The following is a 21125-nucleotide window of genomic DNA, read 5'->3' as shown; positions in this document are numbered from 1 at the left end:
AATTAGAATGACATAACAACCTCTATGCATAAGGAGCATTTGTCTGGAAGGTGTGAAGGGTGGCTGAAAAGGGAAGGGGCAGAGTCAGGAGGACTTGTTGAGAGGCTACTGTAATAGTCTAGGTGGGTGGTAATGAGAGCTTGTAATAGGGTGGTGGCAGTGGGAAGAAAGAATAAGGGATAGATGGAAGAGATATTTCCAAAGTCATATTGACAGGACTTGCTAACTCATTGGATTTGTGAAGAGAGGGAGGGGAAAGAGTCAGAGATAATAACTGAGATTTTGAACTTGAGAGACTGGGTGAGTGCTGATGCTATTGACAGAAACTGTGAAGTCAGGTGGAGGAGCAGACTTTGGAAGAGACATGACGTGCCTCTTTTGTACATGTTGAGTTGAAGGTCTACTGGCCTCAATGCCTTTTTTATCCTGTGTGGTTCTTGGAATAACAGGCAGGAATTATAAAGGTGAGAAGACGTGTGTGTGTCACAATCTTCCCTGACTGATCTAATTGCAGTACCCACATTGAGGACATCACAAATCCACTGATACAGCTGAGTATTTAGGAGCTGGTGGTTCCTCTATCTAGGTGATGTCCACCGGATAGTTGGATGTGCCGGTCTCCTGCCCAGGTAATGTCAAAAGTTAAGAATCTATATTTGGGAGTTGGATGCTAATAATTTAAGATATGGACATGAATGGGATTACCAATGGAGAGTATTTCATAGACCACAGCTAATTAGGTGTAATTAGGTAAGAGACAGCCTATGACAAGTTGCAAAAAAATGACGATGAGGAAGAGAACATGAAATAAATGTATATATCATCTGTATTTAGGACAGGCACATTATATATGTATACATATGTATATATGAGACACTTATGTATCATTTACATAGGCCTATTTTGTTTCTTTCATCATTAGTGACTCTAGGAGAGGTGAGCTTGATGGATGTTGTTATTCAGTCGTTTTTCAGCCATGTCCAACTCTTTGTGACCCATCTGGAGTTTTCTTGGCAGAAATACTGGAGTGGTTTCCTATTTCCTTTTCCAGTTCATTTTACAGATGAGGAAACTGAGACACACAGGGTGAAGTGACTTGCCCAGGATCATGCAGCTAGTAAGTATCTAGGGTCAGATTTGAACTCAGGGAGATGTCTTTCTGACTCCAGGCCCTGTGCTGTATATACTATGGTACCACATAGCTGCCCAGTGAATGTGATGGATACTGGAGTTCTTATTTGGTGAAGTGTTATTATACTAGGGATAGCAAGTTAAGTGCTGACTTAACAGTAGTAATTCAGTTCAATTCAATCGAAAAAACACTCATTAAGTGACTACTATATTTCAGACACTAATGCTAAACATTGGAGATACACACCAATTCAATTTGATTCCATTCAGCAATAATGCGCTGAGTGCCACCATTTATCAGACTCTGTGCTGGGTCCTAGGGGCAAGAATGAAGTAGCCACTGCCTCTAGGGAGCTTCTAATGATAATATGTCAAATGCAGATGCTGCTTTATATTTTTTTAAGAGCTTTCACATCACTTATCTCATGGGATCATCACAACAACTTGAGCTAGAGAGGGTAGGGACTATTATTTCCATTTTACAGATTCAATTCAGAAAACATTGATATGTGACCAAGACTCATATTAGTTGCTAGGGAGGAAGACATGAGGGGGAAGTGACTTAATTCTTCCCCCTGCTCTGATAACCTTGGGGCTGGGGGGAAGGAAGAGGGAACAGCCAAATCCAGATGCTAATTGGAAAGATCAGAATCAATCAATCAATCAATCACATTTATTAAGTGCCTACTATGTCCTAGGCACTGTACTAAGCTCCAGGAAGACAAAAAGAAGTAAAAGACAGTCCTTGCCCTCAAGGAGTTTACAATTTAATGGAATGGTCAGAATGGCCGGAACACATTTCTTGGGTCTGAAAATTTAACCTACAGGAGGCCAGGATTAGATATAGGGAGATAGCAGAGGGAAAAGAAATAGCAAGACAGAGAGCTTCTTGATGTGTCTGGCCTCCTTTGTTTATATCCCTGCCTATAAGCAGAGTTAGTCACAGCAAGATATAATCAGCGATCACTGACATTGACAGGATGGTGAGCTAAATATTATCTGACATAGGAGGTTCAGTCTGCACCGGATCCGAAGTCCATATCTCTATGCTGGAGGAGTAGTTAAGATCTGGGCCCCCAAATTCTTGAGTCTTCATTTAAAAACTGGCATTACTGGATGGGTGAAGCCAACATCAGCTGCAAAGTGTTTTGCACTGTCTACATGCTTGCCTGTTCCCAGAAAAAGTGGCTGGCAAGGCAGGATAAGTGGGCTAACCAAAAGGAACCATGCATTTTCTAAAATTCCTAGATCTGGAGCATTCTCTGTCTCTTTGGGGGTTGTCTGGGTTTAAGAGAGGCTGTGAGCATGTTTTATGACATTTTGCTGATTGATTCTAGATCAAGAGCATAGTCGTGTCTATAGCTAAGCATGTTTTGTCTCTTTCTGTAGGGGGATGGCACTGTTATGTCAAAGACACATGGCTAAGGCTCCATAAAATATCACAAGACGAGGGAAGAGGCAGGGTTTTGCCAGGAGGTTGAATCTGATGCTGATTGGTTAAGTCCATGATGTCTAGGTTTGAGTGCCTGGAAAGAGGCAGGGTTTGGGAATGGAAGGTTGTCTACTCTCTGAGAACAGGGGAAAGCCTGACACTTCCTCAGCTCATCAGGTTGGAGGGCCATGACTGTTCAGGTGAGCATCACTCAGCTTCTGATTCTTGTTGAATAAGACAAGAATGGTGTGGTTGTTAGAGCTAGCTAAGAATTAAAAAATGATAGAACTCTTCCCCCCAAAGCTTGCATTCTACGAGGGGAAACCAATGTACAAAGAATTTAATTTGCTTACCAAGGTCCCATGGTTATTTCTGGCTCTGCCAAGGGCTCACAGAAATCTTGCCTTCTGAAGATGAAAGAAAAGGGAGCTAAACTCAGCTTTCCACAATGGGCTATTATCCAGGGTCCCAGGGAAGACCGGATGAAGCTCTGTACTCAGCCTCTCAACATTTTAATATAATTGGCTCCCAAAGAAGGCCCTAAGAAATTCCTTCACAAGTATGTGCAGGAAGTACTGGATGCAGTATAGATCATAAACTCCTTGAGGGCACGAACTATCTTTTGCCTTTTTTTTTTTATCCCCAGTGCATAACACAGTGCCTTGAACATAGTAGATAATAAATGCTGATTGACCAATTACATAGGAATAGGGGTTAGATAAGATAACCTGGTAGAAGTGGGGACAGAGGGCACATTTTTCTGTCATTAAAGGTGATTTCACAAGGGTGGAGAGAAACTTGTTTTCTCAATATTAGTGGCTGACCCTGGAGGTGAGGAGAAGAGACCAATTAGCTTCCTGTAGCCATTGCACATTAAAGATAAATTCAGGGGGCAGCTAGGTGGCTCAGTGGATAAAGCACTGGCCCTGGAGTCAGGAGTACCTGAGTTCAAATCCGGCCTCAGACACTTAACACATACTAGCTGTGTGACCCTGGGCAAGTCACTTAACCCCAATTGCCTCACTAAAAAAAAAAAAAAAAGATAAATTCATATGGTCCCTGTCATCAACCACCTTTAGCTGAGCTTCTTGAGTGACCCAGATTCCCATATCCTTGGAGAAGCCAACACAACCAAGAACAATTCAAAATCTAATATTCTTCATCAACCTCCTCTCTCCTTTCTACAGATGCTTTCTTTTCACTTTTCTTTCTTTTCCTTTTCCTATCACTTCAACCAAAAGCTGGTTGGTCTCTAAGAATAATATACTAAAAAAAAAAGTCAGTAGGTTCTCTATGCAAAATCCTAGCTTTCCTTTAGAAAGAAGGGGAGCAAATAGATCCAAGGGGAAAAAAAGGAAAGGAGGGAAAGAAATTAGAAACAAATAGACTACAGGGAAAGAATGGCAGATCATTCTAAATCTGTGTGAATATTGACAAGCAGGGTGTGCAACCACTTTCTTCTACCCTGTTTCCTTTTTTTTTTTTTTTTTTGTGGGGCAGTGGGGATTAAGTGACTTGCCCAGGGTCACACAGCTAGTAAGTGTCAAGTGTCTGAGGCCGGATTTGAACTCAGGTACTCCTGAATCCAGGGCCTATGTTTATCCACTGAGCCACCTAGCTGCCCCTCTTCTACCCTATTTCCACTCAGGAAAGCAGAACTATGGGTGGTGTGTGGGGGGGAGAGTTTGAGAGCACAGAGTAGGCTGTAGCAGTCCTGAGCTCAGTCATTAACTAGCACATGAGCTATAATGCATATTTAACTCATTGGATCCTAGATCCAGAGTTGGAAGGGACTTCAAAGGCCACCCAGTCTGCCCCCCCTTATTTTTTAGATGAAGTTACTAAAGCCCAAGGATGTTAAGTGAGCTGCCCATGATCATACAGGTGGTAAATGTCAGAAGCAATATTGGAACCCAGGTCTTCTGAATCTACTAAGTTAGTGTTTTTCCTATAGTACCATGCTGTTATTTCTCTCTGGACTTCAGTTTCCTTGTCTATAAAATGAGAAGGCTAGACTAGATGACCTCGATGAATTATTCCCGCTTTAACATAATGTGGTGCTATGCTTCTGTCTATAATTGCCTTCCAGTATTTGTGATAAGAATAGCATGGCCATACCAAAGCTACAACAAATATGGCACTCACCATTGACTGGTCCACCTCTTCCTCCTCTCCCACTTCACCAGAAGCGACCACAGGGCTGGTTATTGTCCCTATGATATCTGCTCTGGCTATGGTCCAGAGAAGGAAAGGAGTATTGAGAAGGGCTAGGCTAAGGTAATGTCTGAGGAGATAAATTATTCTTCACATGGTCCACCCTGGATCTGCTTTAGTAGAAGATCTTTCTGAAACATCTAATCCAAGTCTTTGACTTTTTCATGGCAAGTGGCTACTGGGCACCTTACCAGAAGCTTCACAATCAACAAGGAGATAGGGAGGGTGAGTAGTCTCCAAGCTTTGCTATGACTCATTTATTCCTCATCCCTCCCCATCCTTGATGGCATTTCAACCAATGGGACATGGGAGGGTAATTATGGAGGCAGTCACTGGTTCATGAAGACTGGGCAAGGCTTTGTAATCCAAGGAGCAACTGTGATCAACCTGTTGGGGATGTAGATGAAGATGTTTCTTTCCAGGCCTGTTGATCAAATCAATCAGTCTACCAAGTGTTTCTAGAAAAACTACTATGGTGCTATGTTGGGCATTGCATGGGGAGAGAAAAGAAAGCTAAGGCACTTTTTGTGTTCTGAAGGAGTCTTGGGGGGAAGGGGTGATGAGATGAATGAATATCCATGAAAAGACATCTAATAACACAAAGCAGCATGGGATGAGGGCTGGACCACAAGTTCTAGAGGGAACCAGGAGAGAGAGAAAGGAAGGTGTGGTTCAGAGAGAATTTCATGGAGAACAGTAGGGCCACCATGTCTGAGCCTTGAAGGGATCGGTAGGATAAAAAAAAAAAGAGAAAGAAAGTGTATTAGGCTGAGAAAATGCTATAAGAAAAGGCAAAAGGAAGCAATGAGTCTAGATTAATATGAAAACCCTTTCCATTTCTAAATCTATGATCTTATGATCCCCAGGGTAAGAGCCACAAATCTATGGAGTCAAAGCAAGTAAGTGCAATTTCTTTCTCCAATGTTTACTACCTAAGTGACCCTGGAAGTCACTTACCCTCTCTGGGACTCAGTTTGCCCAGAGTGAGTTGGACTAGATAAGTCTAGAAGAACCTAGGGTCTTGAGATCCCTTAAAGTTCAAAATTTATGACCCCATAATCCTATGGAAATCCATGCCCCAATTCATTATGGCCTCAGAATTCTTAGTCTGATAAACTCTCAGGGAGCAGCTTTGGTGGGGGGGTGGCCAGGCAGGGATTTGGGGCATTTATTCCATTGTTCTCAGTTGAACCATTCTCTTCTCCCATTCTCTAACCATCCACCACTACACCCAACCCTCCTCATCTCTTATTGTGCCCAGCCTGGGCCTGGCTGGGTCAGGTACAGTCAGCACAAAGCACGGCCTATGTGGGAACTGGGGTTAGGGTGGGGACAGCTAAGTCAATATCTCCCGACAGCCCAGGCCAGCACTTTCAATCTGAGGGAGGGGTATGGGTGTGGTGGGGGGCTGTTGATTTTAGCTCGATCTGGCCACACCTTTCATCCCCCTGCCCTGGGTAAACAATTGGCACCTGGGCATTGCATGAGATCCTCACTTAATGCCAATTGTTTTTTCTGAGGGCTTTACTACAAGGTTGCTGTTTCCCCACACACCCTTCCCCAAATGTTTCTATCCCTTCTCAGTTACCCAACAGAAACTGAGATAGGATTATCCTAGTCAGTCCCTCTCACTCCTCAGGAAGTAAATGTGGCTTTAGAGGGATTGATCAAGTGATCTCTCCTCCCTCCAAGAAAGTCACAGGACAAGGTCACACTTGTGAGGAAGTGGAGCAGATGGTTGCCTCTTTAGCTTAAGTTGAGTTCTTCATCTACCTAAAAACCTACCCCACTAACCTGTAATTCCTCATTAGAGATTCATTCTTTTGAGTCTTTAAAGGCTTTTCAGTCTTCTAGAGCCCCCTATGAAAATACAAATACCCCATGAAGTGACCACACCAGAGGGTCACAGGCTGCATCAACCAAATGGACCATTAACTAAGCCAGCTTCCTCATTTTACAGAAGACAAAAATTGAGGACTAGAGCAATTAAATGATTTGCCCCATGTCACACAGGTGTAAGTGAGAGAGAGCTAAGATTTGAACCCTGGGCTGACCCCTGCAAATCCAGGGCTGCTTCCCCGTCATTATGTTGTCTCTCTCTTACCTCCCCAATACAATTAGTAACCAAGCTCTTACAGCACCATGTCTTTCACCTCTTTCCCTCACAATTTCTTCCTACTGACAACACCCTAATTCCAGCCCTAATTATCTCACCTCTGTATTATTGCAGTAGACTCTTAACTGGTGTGTCTCCCTTTAGTATCTTTGCTCCTGTTCACCCTTTCCACTGTGGCCAGATTCTTCTTGTTCACACATAAGTATGATCATACAGCTCCCTTGCTCCAAACCCTTTATGGCTCCCTAGTCTCTATGCAATAAAGTCTAAACTTCTTGCTTGATCTGGCCCTAACCTGTCCCTCCAGTCTTATCTCTCACTACTTGATTTAAGGACTCACTCTGTGTCCCAAGCCCAGCTATACCCCTTTCCTTTTTCTCTGGACATATCCCCAGATTTCACACTTTTGTACCTCTGGTCAAGCTGCCCTACTTCCGTGCATAATTGCCTGTCAAAACCTTATCCATTCCAAATCAAAGGGCAGCTCCACCATGAAATCTTCCCAGATATCAAATGTTCCTTTGAACCTCCATAGTCCTCTGGACCTTTCCAAAGGCACTTTAACCCATTTTATCTTACATTAGAGTTACTTATGCACATGTCATCTCCTATACTAGATGTGAAGCCCCCCTGAGGACAGTCTGTCTTCTCAGCAGTCCAGCACACCACCATACACTTAGCAGGAGGCCAATAACTGTTTGTTGAATCAGATTGCAATTTAATGCAACAGTAAAAGAAGCACTGAATCAGAAAAAGAATCGGAAAGTGGGAGAGGAGCAGCCCAATCTTCTTAGAGAATCATAGAGCTACAGGATATTCAGGCCAAAGAGAAATTTAAGAAATGAACTAGCCCAACCCCTTCATTTGGCACACTGATACTTTTCTGAGCCCAAAGAAGTGACTTGCCCAAGGTCACACAGAGAGTTAGTGGCCGAGTCTCCTTAAATTCAAGCCTCCCTAATTCCAAGCACTGCACTTTGCTATGGTGGGAGAGTGTGTGTGTGTGTGTGTGTGTGTGTGTGTGTGTGTGGTAGTTCATGGGTCCTACCTTCCTCTTTGAACAGCAACAGTGTCAGAGTATGCCTCCCCAAAAGGTTTGGGGCCCAGGGCCATCAGTTCTATTTGCAGTACCCACAGATGGCTCGGTTCCCTGGAGCAAATATCTGACTATCTTTTGGGACTTGGCCCCACCCTGTCCCCAGTTCCTATGTCCCAGCCTCTGGCTCCTAAACCACCTGGCTGAATTATTGTCTGTGGTAAAAGCCTGGGCTGGGGAGAGGGGAGGAGGGAGGAGGAAGGAGGGAAGATTTTATTTTCAGATCTGGGAATTCAGCTGGGTGGAGCCTACCTGTGCCTTTCCAACAGTGGGGGAAGGATGTGTCCTTGTTCAGTGTGGTCTGCCTTGGCTCTGACATCCCACTGGGAGGAGGTGGGGAGTGGGGGAAGGAGGGGGGGAAGTCCAAGGATGCAAGCCAACAGCAGAATAGTAAGCAGGCTAAGCTCAGATCTCTGGACGGGCGTTCCCCCACCCCACCCTTGCTCCTCCATCCCCCTCACTCTGGCCTTGCCACCAGGGGCCCACAGACCTAGGAGGGCACACCCCTTGGCCCACAAATGCCCTCAGGGCTGGATGCTGACAGGGCGTCCCAGGCTCCAGAATAGCTGGGGCTAGCCAGGCCCTGGGCCTCAGCCAAGGTTGAAACAGGGCAAATCTCAGCTTCCCCACTCCATTGCACCACCTGGTCCCCAGCACCGCCCAGCTAGATCAACTCGTCAGCTGTGGGGGTGAAGGCTCCCTATTGTGTGAGCTGTCAGCGGGCCTAGCCCAGGCCTAGCCCCAACCCCGCCTGCGATTGTCAACCTGCCCCACCACACCCTGGGGCCTGCATTCCCCAAAACTCAGCCAAATCCAGGCCCCAGCCCCAACCTCCACCAAAGCCCCTTTTCCAAGGCCTTTGGGAAACCCAAGAGTTGGGGGTTTAGTTTTTATAAAAGATATCCCAAAGCTTCCCACTACCCTAGGAGGGGAATGAAAACAGCCTTAGATGTTTTCCCTTTAAAACAAAAACAAACAAACCTCACAGCCCCAACTTAATTATACTCCTCCTCCCTTCTTCCCCCCTCACTAGACCTCTACCCTTCTTCCCAGGAGGTTAAGAAGCATGGCCTCGAAATCCAAAGTGGAGAAGCTGGGAGCCAGGAACTGCTGGGTCACAATCCCAGGCCTGGCATGGACTTTCTCCCCTGTGGTCATCTGACCATCCATTGAATCTAAGATTGTGGCTCCTGCACTCTCTATCTGTGTGTGAAGAGCCTTGTGTATATTAATGCTTTCTATTTAGGCAACTTTCGCACTTTGTAAAGCAAGCACCTTCCCATCTGTTTTCTCACTAAATCCTCAGGGAATAGATTTGGTCATTCCCATTTTCCAGATGAGGAAACCTAAATCCAGAGATGTTAAGTGTTCAGTGGCAGAACAGGGATTTGAATTCAGGATTCCTGACACTGGGCAGTTAGGTGGTGCAGTGGATAGAACGACAGGCCGGGAGTCATGAACACCTGAGTTCAAATCTGGCCTCAGACACTTACTAGCTGTGAGACCCTGGGGAAGTCCCTTTATCTTGTTTGCCTCAGTTTCCTCATCTGTAAAATGAGCTGGAGAAAGAAATGGCAAACCACTCTAGTATCTTTGTCAAGAAAACCCCAAATGGGGGCATGAAGAGTCAAACATAGCTAAAAACAACTGAACAGCAACAGCTCCTGACTACTGAACTAGAACTCTTTCCTGAACACCCATCTGTATTCCATCTGTATTAAGAGGCATAGTAAAAAATAAGATGAACAACAGAACTGGTATCAGAAGCTCTGGGAGCAAGTCCTTGCTCTCCTATTTACTAGCCTATGATGGGTTTGATCTTGATTCCGCTAGCTGTGTGACCTTAGGTAAGTCCCTTCATCTCATGGAACCCATTTCCTCAACTTTAAAGCAAAGATAATAGTATTTAGGCAACCCCTCTTATAAGAGTGTGGTAAAGAAAAGTGCTTTGTGTGGCCTTAAAGCACTTCATAAAGGTGAATTATTGCTACACAAAAAGGTCTCTTCTGTATTTAAACTGATGATCTTGTGACAATGACACTATTCTTTTCCCCCTGCTAGAATCTAACCTTGACCGTGCAAGACTTTGTCTTAGTCAGACTTTGTCTTCTCAGCACCTAACATTGTATTCTACACTGCCTTCATCAGGAGCTTGAGAAATGTTGGTTGGATTGAAGTTGTGTGAGCTTCAGGTTCAACGGCTCTGACAGTTAGGTGTTGCTTCTTCAAAAGAGAAGGGAAAGAAAGAGGTGGAGGAGGAGGAAGACGATGATGATCATCATGACAACAAAGAAGAAGGAAGAGGAGGAGAGGAGGAGACAAAAGAAGGAAGGAAAGAGGGAAGACAGGAGGGAGGAAGGAAGGAAGGAAGGAAGGAAGGAAGGAAGGAAGGAAGGAAGGAAGGAAGGAAGGAAGGAAGGAAGGAAGGAAGGAAGGAAGGAAGGAAGGAAGGAAAAGAAAGGAAGGGAGAGAGGAGAGAAGAGATAAAAAGAAAAGAAGAAAAAAGATAGGAAGGAAGAAAGAAACAAAGAAAGAAAAGGGTGTTGGTTTTTTTTATTGGGAAGAGACCTAGTAATTGCAGCTGGTGCCCTCTCTTTCTTCCCCCCACCCCTCCACTCCCCACTTTTACCCTGTTAGGGAGCTGGCTATGGGAGAGAACAGCTGTGAGAAGAGAGCTCTTCGAGATCCTCGGAGAGACTGTTAGAGACTCAGCCTCCATGTATTCTTTACACGTAGAGAATAGAGAGTTGCTTAAGAGGTGTGGCATGCAGGCGCCTGCAAGATTCTCTCCACTCCCATCTGCATCTTCCTCAGTGACCTGCAGTGTTGTCTGAAGTCTCACATTAGAGCAGTTGCTTTGAGTTAAACAAAACTGCCTTCTCACCTAAGCCGTAGACACAATTTTGGAAAGTCATACATGAAGTCCTCAGTGTCTGAAATATTTAGAACTGGTAGGGAGATCAGTTAATTCAATCTCATTTTACAGATGAGGAAAATGAAATTCAGAGAAGGAAGCAAAGGTCACAGAGCTAGTGACAGAATCAGAACTCAAACCCAGTTCATAGACACATAGGATTTTTTTTTTTTTAGTGGGGCAATTGGGGTTAAGTGACTTGCCCAGGGTCACACAGCTAGTAAGTGTTAAGTGTCTGAGGCTGGATTTGAACTCAGGTACTCCTGATTCCAGGGCCGGTGCTCTATCCAGACACATAGGATTTAAAGTGAAAAGATCCTCAGAAGCCATCTGGTCCAGGGATTTTTAAGGTTTTATATCATGGACCCCTTTGGCTATCTGGTGAAAACTACAGACCTCTCCTCAGAATAATGTTTTTAAATGTATAAAATGAAATATGTATTTCAAAGGAAACCAATGTTTAAATATTTAAATGTTTAAATGCAGTAAATCAAAATGTAATTTTTTTAAAAGGTCATAGACTGGGGGCAGCTAGGTGGCGCAGTGGATAAGGCACCAGCCTTGGATTCAGGAGGACCTGAGTTCAAACCCAGCCTCAGACACTTACTAGCTGTGTGACCCTGGGCAAGTCACTTAACCCCCATTGCCCTGAAAAAAAAAAAAAAAGGTCATAGACTTCAGGTTAAAAACTTAATTAGTTCAGCCTCCTCAAAGAAATTATGTGACTTGTTTATAGTCCCAAAGATAGAAGTGGAATTCAAACTTGGGTGCTTTGAACTCAAGCCTAGTGTTCTTCCCCAGTAATCTTTCCCCTACAGAGTTGGTGATTAAGCCTGTGCTTTTTCCCCTACACCTTGAAACCTCCCCTATCTTGGTATGAACTGATTTATAATCTACTTTCCTAGTATTGAAAAGTCAAGGGTAACTCCCCAGAGGTAAGCAAGCAATACAAAGGGATGTGTGTGTGTGTAGGTAGAAATGGGCTCAATGACCAACTTTGTCACTATGGAAATGTTTTTTGGGGGTGGATCTTATGGGGCCTCCCATTATTTCTTGACTCATTTGTGACACGTTTGTGTATCTTCTCTCCCCAGCCCACTGCCCCAAATCACATCCTGGTCCCATTTCTAGGTGTCTGCTCTAAGTTCTCTAAGTATCATGACTTAGGAGAGTTGACTTGTGTCTAGGATTTGGCATAACTCCACTTAGACTTAGCCCTACTTCCCCTTCTGTCATTTGCCTTTTATTAAAAGGAGGGTTCTTGCAAGGCAGAGCTACCCTTTTTGGTGGGAAGAATATTCTTTTTGCTTCCAGAAAATCCAAAGGCCCTGATTTGGGACTTGCAATAGGTCCCTGGTGAGGAAATAGGTGTGACCTAGAAAAGTCGTTGAATGTGGGGAAGGGATGGTGTTATAGGAAGCTTCAGTTCCTAAAACACTATCAGCCTCCACTATTCAGAAGCTATTTATCACCTCGTATTTTTTTAAATCCTTATTTCTTTTTCATACTTTTTAAGCAAATATTTTCAGTTCCAAATTCTCTCCTTTCCAGTCCTTCCCCCACCCATTGAGAAGGCAAGCAACACACCTCTTGTCTTGAATTGTATTTTGATAGCTCTGGGCCAGAACCTACATGAAGGGCCATGGCTTTCCCTGTCCAACACAGAACTAGACACAGGGACGGTGTCAAATAAATCCTTGTTGAATGAATGAATGAATGAATAAATGAATGAATGCAGCAATCAACCAATGAAGGAACTTCTAGGGCAGAGGTGTCAAACTTATAGCCAGCCCTCAAAACTCCCTAGAGTGGCTGAACTAGATTAAAATATTATGGTGGGGTGGGGAGGGGCAGTTAGGTGGTGAAGTGGATAAAGCACCAGTCCTGGATTCAGGAGGACCTGAGTTCAAAGCTGGCCTCAGACACTTGACACTTACTAGTTATGTGATCCTGGGCAAGTCACTTAACCCTCATTGCCTCCAATATATATATATATATATATATATATATATATATATATATATATATAATTGGGAAATGTTTAACAAAATAAATAAAATATAATACAACATACATAATGCTAATCTGTGATTTTTGTAGTTAATATGTAGCCTGCAGGGTTCACTGGGCAAAATGGAACTTGGAAAAATTCCATGTTGGTATCATGGCCTAGGTGATGGCACTTCAAGAGGTCTTAATTCTGGCTCTGCTCATAACTAAGCATTTTTTTTTTTTAGTGAGTCAATTGGGGTTAAGTGACTTGCCCAGGGTCACATAGCTAGTAAGTGTTAAGTGTCTGAGGCCGAATTTGAACTCAGGTCCTCCTGAATCCAGGACCGGTGCTCTATCCACTGCGCCACCTAGCTGTCCCACTAAGTATTTTTTGACCTTGGCTGAGTTACTGGGCTTCAGTTTCCCAATTGTAAAATAAGGCCCCTAACAAGCTTGACATCCTGTGAACAAAAGTCATTTCATGTCTTTGTTCCTCAAAAGCCAATGATCTCTGTCCCTCCCAACTTTGGAGGGATAATTTGCAACATCTCTCCAATATGCCCCCTTCTCTTCTCTGACCCTACAGCCAGTCTAGTGCAGGCCCTTAGTACCTCAAACCTAGGCTATTGCAATAGGCTGCTGCTGGTTCTGCTGGCCTCAAGTCTCTCCCCATTCCAATCCATTCTCCATTCAGCTGCTCAAGTGATTTCCCTCAAATGCAGGTCCAATCACATCACCCCTGCCCCCCAACTCAATAAACTCCAATGGCTTCCTATTGTCTCCAAGATCAAGAACAAAACACTTTGTTTGGCATTCAAAGCCCTTCATAAGCTAGCCCCCTTTGCAGGCTTTATGTGTGCTCTGCAATTTAATGACTTTGGCTTTCTGGCTGTTCTGTGAACAAGATACCCCATCTCCTGACTCTGGATGTTTTCTCTGGCTGTCCTCCATGCCGGGAATTCTCTCCCTCCTCCACTTCAACTACTGACCTTCCTGGCTTCCTTTAAGTCCCAGTTAAAATCCTACCTTCTACAGGAAGCCCTCCCCAACTTTTTCTTTTATGGTGGGGCAATGAGGGTTAAGTGACTTGCCCAGGGTCACACAGCTAGTAAGTATCAAGTGTCTGAGGTCAGATTTGAACTCAGGTCCTCCTGAATCCAGGGCAGATGCTTTATCCACTGTGCCACCTAGCTGCTCTCCCCAACCCTTCTTAATTCCAGTGCTTTCCCTCTTTTAATTATTTTCTATTTATTCTGTATTTATTTTGTTTTGTATTTATTTGTTTGCATGTTGTCTACTCCATTAGATTGTAAGCTCTTGGAGGACAGGGATTGTCTTTTGCCTCTTTTTGTATCCCAGCACTTAGCACACTTCTTGGAATATAGTAGGTGCTTAATAAATGAATGAATATGGATAAAAAAGGAAAAAGGATGTTTTTAAAAATCCGAGATGTTTATTATGTATTTGACTAACTAGATAGTGCCAAGCCACAGGGACTGGCTGGTAAAAAATGTCTCTGGGTGACAGTCTAGAGTCACTTAAATGAAGAAAACAATAACTGACAATAGTATAACAAGTAGTGAGCAAGGCAGTTTGGGAGTGAGGACTTCTGACCTGCCAGAACACTTAACAGTGCTCCCAACCATTCTCCATAGGCCCTAACCCTCCCCCACCCCTTCCAAATAAAATTCCCTAGTCCTCAGGTTGGGGAGATGAGTCAGGGCTGGTAGCTGAGGGAAAAGGGAGGAAGAATACTCTCCTGAGGACTGGTCTCATGCATGAGATATCCTAGTTAGGCCCCAGCCCATGAAAAACAGTCTCAACTTCCTGCAGTTGTCCTCCTCAATTTGGAGATGGGCTTGGGCGCGGCAGGATGGTTTGGTGAATCTCAAACCCTGACTGTGTTTTTGAAAGGAAGTGAAACATCAAACCTGCCTCAGCACTTACACTCTACTTTTAAGCAAACTCCATCCCACTTACCGAACCACCTGACCTTTGGCTGGGTAAGCAAACTGGAAGCTTGCAATTTTCAGGCATAATTGCATACTGACATGTTAGATTATGATACAGACTTTTATTGCACCAAAAATGCCCAAGCATTTCCTTTTCCTATTTATACGTTTGGGTCTCTCATCTTGCTATAATTTTCCCCTTTGCCCACTGCAGAAGTTGCAGCTGTCTGCTTCCGGGAGTGCTGTTTTTCTAGAAGGAGGGCAATTAGGATACAAGGCAGCAACAAATCTGTTCTAAGTTTTTCCGCTCTGGGAGTATCTATTGATCAGTCATGCCTGTATTGAGCATTCATTCTGTGCCAAGTCCTGTGTGCTGCACTGATGGAAATAATGGGGACTGAGGAAGAGATACAAGATAAGGAAAAATCATTCCCTACTTTTGAGCAGCTTATGGTCTCATTTGGTAAACCAATCTAAAAGACGTGAAACAACTGGAATAATACACCAGACAATGTATAATTAAGAGCTAAAATGAGTGTTGTAGATTGTAAATGCTGAAAGAGTCTGGAGAAGTAGAAGCAAACCAATAGTATTTTGGGTATAATACTCAAAAACACCCTAGTCTTATAACAATATATACAAAAATTATTTATCACACCCAGGTTTAGAGTTATAACAGCTCTCTATGGATGATTCAACATTCGTGACACAATTACTAGAATTGGTCATATTAAAAACTACAACACCAAAGAAATCTAAATTTTATCAATTCATGCAAAAAAAGCTGCTGACATAGTATAGTACTAATTTGTGCAAAATATTCCTACATCTTAAAAGACATGGGAAGGCCCTTTTTTTCAATATTGTAAAAATTATTTACTATGTGATGCAGTAGATAAAGGACCAGGCCTGGACCAGAGTTCAAATCCAGCCTCAGACACTAGCTATGTGCCTCTAGACAAGTCACTTAACCCTGTTTGCCTCAGTTTCTTCCTCTGTAAAATGAACTAGAGAAGGAAATGGTGAATCACTCTAATATCTCTGCCAAGAAAACCCAAAATGAGGTCACAAAGAATAGGGCATGACTAAAAAAACAACTGGACAACAACAACATCTATCTAAAACCTAAAGCTACCATTTTCTCAACAGAAATACTAGAAGATTTCATAATAAATTTAAAGGCAAAACAAGGATGTTCTCTCTCATGATTATTTGACACAGTTCTAGACATGATAGCAATAGATATGGGAAATAAGGGGTTTTAAATCAGCAAAAATAAGATTACATTATCCTTACTGGAAGAAGACATGATAGTTTACATAGAAAACCCCAGAGTCAGAAAAGAGATTAATTTTTAGTATAATAACATAATAAATAAATCCACAAAAACTGTCAGCATTTCTATGTAACAATAACAATAACCAGGGTTATATGATAGAAATATTCCATTCAAAATAAATACAAAATACATTAAATATATGGGGGATGACCTACTTGTACACACTGAACACTTAACTGTTTTTTATGACCTTTGATGCAAAGATTTCTCATACTGGGCATGTATCCCAAGAATGTCAGAAAGAAAGGTCCTCCATACCAAAACATTCATAGTAGTATTTCTATAGTAGTAGTAGTGATAGGAGAAGGAAGAGGAAGAGGACGAAGAAGAAAAAGAGAAGAAAAGCATTTATCACAGTTCCTGGCACATAGTAAGAGCTATACAAATGGTGGTGGTGGTAGTAGTAGTAGTAGTAGTAGCAGCAGCTGCAGTAGCAGCAGCAAACTATTGGTGTCATTGATTGTGAAACAACTTTGGTATATAAATGAAATGAGGTGAAAATTATAAATACAAGGAATTTAGAGAAACATAGGGGGTCTTATATTAACTGATGTGGAATGAAGTAAGCAGGACCAGGAAAAACAATATATACATTAGCTACAACAATATACATGAAAAGAACATTAAAACAAAGCCCAACATTGTGCAATTATTGTGGTCAATTTTGCCTCGAAAAAAATGTAATGTAAAAACAAGAGGCATTAGTAAAAGTTGTTCAAAAAAAGAAAAAGAAAAGCCAAGAAATTATCCTGTTATAGTCAAAAACAAAAACAAATAAGTATACTCGTTTGTAGTCAGGGATGGACAATATAAAAAAAAATGGGGGCAGCTAGTTGGCGCAGTGGATATAGAACCGACCCTGGATTCAAGAGGACCTGAGTTCAAATTTGGCCTCAGACACTTGACACTTGCTAGCTGTGTGACCCTGGGCAAGTTACTTAACCCTAATTGCCTCACCAAGAAAAAAAAAATGTCAGGGTCCTAACCCAAGGTGCCAGGTCCCCAGTTACAGTTTCTATGGATCAGGGGACTTTTTCTCCCTTTGGCCTCCACCTCATCTTCCTATCACCTGGAAAAAAGCACAAAGTACAGGTACTCCTACTAGCCAATGGAAAAATGTCAAAGGACCATGGATTTAGAGCTGCAAGAGACCTTGAAAGGTTAAGTCCAAGCTTTTCATTTTGCAGATAAGGAAACTGGAGGGGTTTAAATCACAAAGCTAGTAAATGTTTTAGGCAGGATTTGAACCTTGATCTTCCTGACTCCAAGCCCAGTACCCCATCTCCTATGCAATACTGCCCCATTGTCCTTGGATGGAATCTGTCTGAATGACAGACCCACAAGGCCATGTGCCTTCCCTCTCTACAACATTTGTCTTACATTGCTATTTCCTAGCCTAACATCTCTCACTACATCAAAGGGAGGACACAACTTTAGAGTCACATTAAAAACAAAAGAAAACAGAACAAAAACCCCCTATGTTGGGGCACCAGCCCTGGAGTCAGGAGGACCTGAGTTCAAATCCGGCCTCAGACACTTAACACTTACCAGCTGTGTGACCCTGGGCAAGTCACTTAACCCCAATTGTCTCACTTAAAAAAAAAATAAAAATAAAATAAAAAAAAAAAAAACCTATGTTTCCCAACCTAACCTTGCTGTGAGGTTTTCCCTCAGGCTCACCATAAATTTAAGTGGAAATGTTCTAAAGGTACCAATAATTTTTACAGGGGAAGTTGGCTCTGTACCTTGATTAGTTAGGATGGAAGCTACAGGCTTCTATAGCTGCCACCACCCTCACTGAGTTTTGGTCACTATTGCCCCAAAATCTTAAAATAAGAACTGTGGGATGAATTCAACTCTCTTTCACCTCCAACTTGACTCACCCCCAATTCCCATCTGTAACTTTCTTATGATTTAATCATGTCATGTCCCCTTCCCTAACCTTCATAAAGCTTCAGTGGCTCCCTACTACCTCCCAAGATAAAACAGCCTTGCATTTAAAGTCCTTCCCAGTCTCCCTCTCACCTACCTTGCAGGTTTTATTTCCTATGATTTTCCTTCGTAAACACTCTATTCCAGACATGCTCTTTCCCACTTTCAAGTATCCCTTCTCACCTCCTTCTTTAGAATGCCTAACTTTCTTAAAACCACAACTCAGGCATTCCCTTCTGCACAAGGCCTTTCTTAATCTCCCCAATTATTAGCATTCCCTCTAAATTACTTTGCATATGTTATACATGTTGTGTTTTCCAAGAAGAATAGAAGCAGGACTGTCTCATTTTTGTCTTTGTGTCTGTCCCTGGTGCCTACTAGTGCAGTGCTGGGTAAAGGAGCATTTGTTGAAATGAATTGAATTAGGAATTCCTAATCAAATACTACCTGTTTATCCCATTTTCTCAATACTTTGTCCTGAGTTTGTTGTGTTGCATGTTTTATTTTCCTTGATCATGTCTGGCTGGCAGAAAGAAAAGTCGCGAGTATAATCATTGTTTTGCTTTTTAGTCCCTGATGTGTTCTGATAAGGTGAATTCCAAGAGAACCAGTTGTTCATTGGATTTCAGTGGAAATATCACTGGCCTGGGAATCAGGAGATTTGTATCTGAATCTCAGCTCTACCGCTGACATGTGTGACCACATCTGTGTCCCCAGATTTCCCCATCTATAAAATACGTATAACAATACCTGCCCTACTTGCTTCACAGTGATGCTGTATAGCCCCATGTGGCAGGAAAAACAGCAGCCAACTTCATCCCTCTGACTTCCAAAGCCCTCCACCCTATCCATGCAGGTTTATTTCCTACTATTTCCCAATACGGGAGAGGCAATGGGGTGTCACAGACAGAATGCTAGATGGGAAGTCAGAAAGCCCTGGGTTCAAATCTTGACTCATATACTTATTAACAATGGCACCACAGACAAATCACCACCACTTTGGGCTTTAGGACCTCTAAGACTATAAATTACAGCCAGGTGGTAATCTGCCTTAGTAGAAAGGATCCCACACTGATGAAACGACAGGTTCTTGATATATTACCTCCACAGAACTAGTCTTTTTATCTTTTCCCAAACACACATTTGACCTGGCTGTTGCCTTGCCTTGGAACACTTTCTCTTCCACAGCCAATCGACCCCGACAATCCAAGCCTTACCTATCCATCCTGGCTCAGCGTGAAAACCACTTCTTCCCCAAAGCCTTACCCTACTCCTCTGATCTGTGGTGACTCCTCCCTAATCTGAACACCTCTGAATGGTCAGTAATGCACCACTTGGCTTTGGATTGTGAAGCCTTGAATCATTCTCTGATTCTTGTATGATGGAGGCAGAGTACTCTAGAGGAAAGAGGCACTGGACTGTGAGTCAAAATGCCCAGATTCTAGTCAAAACTCTAAGCCTTGGGTGACCTTTAGGAATTCACTATCTCCCTCTGGGTCTCAAGTTCCTCAATTATGAAAAGGGTGAGCTCAAACAAAGAATCTTTTCTGGGGGTTGGCGAGGGGCAATGAGGGTTAGTGACTTGCCCAGGGTCACGCAGCGAGTAAGTGTCAAGTGTCTGAGGTCTGATTTGGACTCAGGCCCTTCTGAATCCAGGGCCAGTGCTTTATCCACTACGCCACCTAGCTGCGCTGCACCCCCCCCCCACCAGAACAAGGATTCTTAACCTGAGGTCCAGTAATTTGTCCATCTATCTATCTATCTATCTATCTATCTATCTATCTATCTATCTATCTACCTACCTACCTAGCTACCTAGCTACCTGTCTTTCTGTCTGTCTGTTTGCCTGTATGCCTGCCTATCTGCCTTCCTGCCTGTCTGTCTATCTACCTACTTACCTCTCCATCCATTCATTCATCCATCAATCCACCTAGCTACCTACCTAGCTACCTCTGTCTGCCTGCCTGCCTGCCTACCCACCCACCCACCCATCTATCTATCTATCTATCTATCTATCCTCCCAACTATCTATTATTTATCTCTCCATCCATCTGTCTACCTACCTGTCTATAGATAAGTAGGTAGACAGACAGGTAACTTTCAATATGCAATGTTCCAGAAGCCTTAGTATAGGTTTTTTTTTTCCAGGGCAATGAGGGTTAAGTGACTTGCCCAGGGTCACACAGCTAGTAAGTGTCAAGCGTCTGAGGCTGGATTTGAACTCAGGTCCTCCTGAATTCAGAGCCAGTGCTCTATCCACTGTGCCACCTAGCTGCCCCCTTAGTATAGTTTTGAGCATTAGTAAATTAAAAGTACAATAAGACTTTGGCAACATCTGATATTTGGTTTCCTTTATAATCCAAGGTATCTTATTTTGTGCATTTAAAAACATTATTCTGAGAAGAGGTCCTATAGGATTTGCCAGACTGCCCAAGGATGTCCATGACACTAAAAATAAGGAATCTCTGGAGTAGATACTTTCTAAAGTCCCTTTCATCACTAGATAATTATAATGCCTTGTCATCCAGGCTGTAAGAGCTATAGAACAGGGACTTGTTCTCATGGTTTTGCATCAAAGTACCTGATACAGAGGGGGAAGCTCCACAAGTCTGTGTTGATGGATTGGTTCCTTGGATGCCCCCTCAAAGGATCTATGATTTTCTTGAGCTGGTTGGTTCCCTCCTGACTCAGACATGCAGCTCTTTCACATTGCTGTCATGGATGGTTTTGTGAGATGCCATGGCTGACATAATTCATCATTTGATGCTAACTTCACCAGAACTAGCTAGTTTTCAGTGGGCAGCTCCACCACTTACCCCAAGGTTCTTCCAGCCTGGCAGGAGCTGCCAGAGCTTGAGCTTCATTGGCATGACCCCCAAGATCCTGGGTCACCTCTATATCATGATGAGGCATTGCAGAAGGACTTTAGTAAAGAGCTTGGTTAATGCCCAAAGAGAATCCACTTTGGGGGGACTTAGAGATCACTAGAGACCACATTTCATCTTGA

General features: G+C 43.1%; 1 protein-coding gene across 1 annotated transcript in view; it reads right to left on the bottom strand.

The window, feature by feature from the left end:
* The window catches only part of ZBTB7C (zinc finger and BTB domain containing 7C), a 99307-nt gene that overhangs the window by 28295 nt on the left and 49887 nt on the right, over positions 1-21125 (bottom strand). The window lies entirely within an intron of this gene.

Source organism: Dromiciops gliroides, chromosome 1 (genome assembly GCF_019393635.1).
Source record: "Dromiciops gliroides isolate mDroGli1 chromosome 1, mDroGli1.pri, whole genome shotgun sequence".
NCBI classification, from domain to species: Eukaryota; Metazoa; Chordata; class Mammalia; order Microbiotheria; family Microbiotheriidae; genus Dromiciops; species Dromiciops gliroides.
The sequence above is the reverse complement of the archived record's forward strand: the minus strand, read 5'-3'. Positions and strand labels throughout refer to the sequence as shown.